Genomic DNA, 1,353 nt, shown 5'->3' on the forward strand with positions numbered 1-1,353 from the left:
AAATCTTGTTATAAAGCGTATTACTGACTATCACCACGGACACCACAGTCTAGTACGGGCGCCTGTGAGATAGAAACCGTTGTTAAAGCTGCGATCTAATGTTTTATGTTTGTCGCGTGTTCGTAATAATCAGCTAACGAAGTCACTCGAGTAACAAACATTGCCGTGCTGCAATTTGACATTTTGCGCTTAATTGTTACGTCACATGTCTTATTGCAACATAACCATTAACTATGACGTTTCATTACGAAACAATCGGGAGGAATGCCCACTGCCCAACGAACCACGAGATCGAAACATCGTGTATGAGCGTCACATTTTTACGCTCTGCGCGGGCGTAGGAAATAAAGAAAGACGCATGCGGTAGCATACATTCTACACCTAACAAACGAAGCAATCGTTGTGAATTTATTCTCGTGAAAGGGGCCGTAATGAAACTCTGGTTCTCGTGCGGTGCCAACGAACAATGTTTTTTGGCTTCTGTCCAAGCTCGGCCGGGAAGATACTTTGTAATATCATATTACAATTTGCGTTGGTTCCAACTTACCGATAGCGTCGCTCCTCGCTCTTATATTTGCACCAATTAAAATTCACATAAACGCAATTTACCTGCATTTGTTAAAGTTTAAACTATTCTTGGTTGCTTGCTTAAAATTATATCGGGAATAAAACAATTATATGAAATATAGAAGCACATAAACCACAATTAGTTTCTAAAATTTTAATAGTTCATCAAAGGTATTATGACGTAATCATCGTTACATAGTTTCTACCGATTTAGATACGTCGTTTTAATTAATGTAATATCATTTTAAATTCATCACATAAAGGTTCCATGTGACATGATTTGTTACAAAATTAGTATAGTAGGTGTTGGGAAAATGCATTTTTTTAATGTTTGCACGAACCGTTTCGTCATTTTAGCTATTCGCCGTGTTCTCGCAATGTAACCGATGCGGTTAAAATAGAGCGCACGTTTATGTCGTCAATAATTACGGAACAAAGAAACCAAAGAGTATATTGTCGGCCCAACGTAAGAAAGTTGGTTTTAATATAAATAGGATTTATTTTTACTAAAAAAGTCCGGACGTTTTTCGACGATCCGGACGGTGACATTATCACTGAAAAAGGGGTATTTTTACAATCCTGAATTTAATATTAGTTTTAATTCACCACATAAAGGTTCCATGTGACATAATTTGTGTTTAAATTAATACGGCGGGTATTTGGAAAACGTATTTTTCTTTAAATTAAAAAAATTTGCACACACGTTTCGTCCTTTTTCTATCCGCCGTGTTCTGGNCNGGTAAACGATGCGGCTAAAATAAAGCGCACGTTTATGTCGTCGATAGA

This window comes from Ciona intestinalis, chromosome 10 (genome assembly GCF_000224145.3).
Source record: "Ciona intestinalis chromosome 10, KH, whole genome shotgun sequence".
Classification (NCBI taxonomy): Eukaryota; Metazoa; Chordata; class Ascidiacea; order Phlebobranchia; family Cionidae; genus Ciona; species Ciona intestinalis.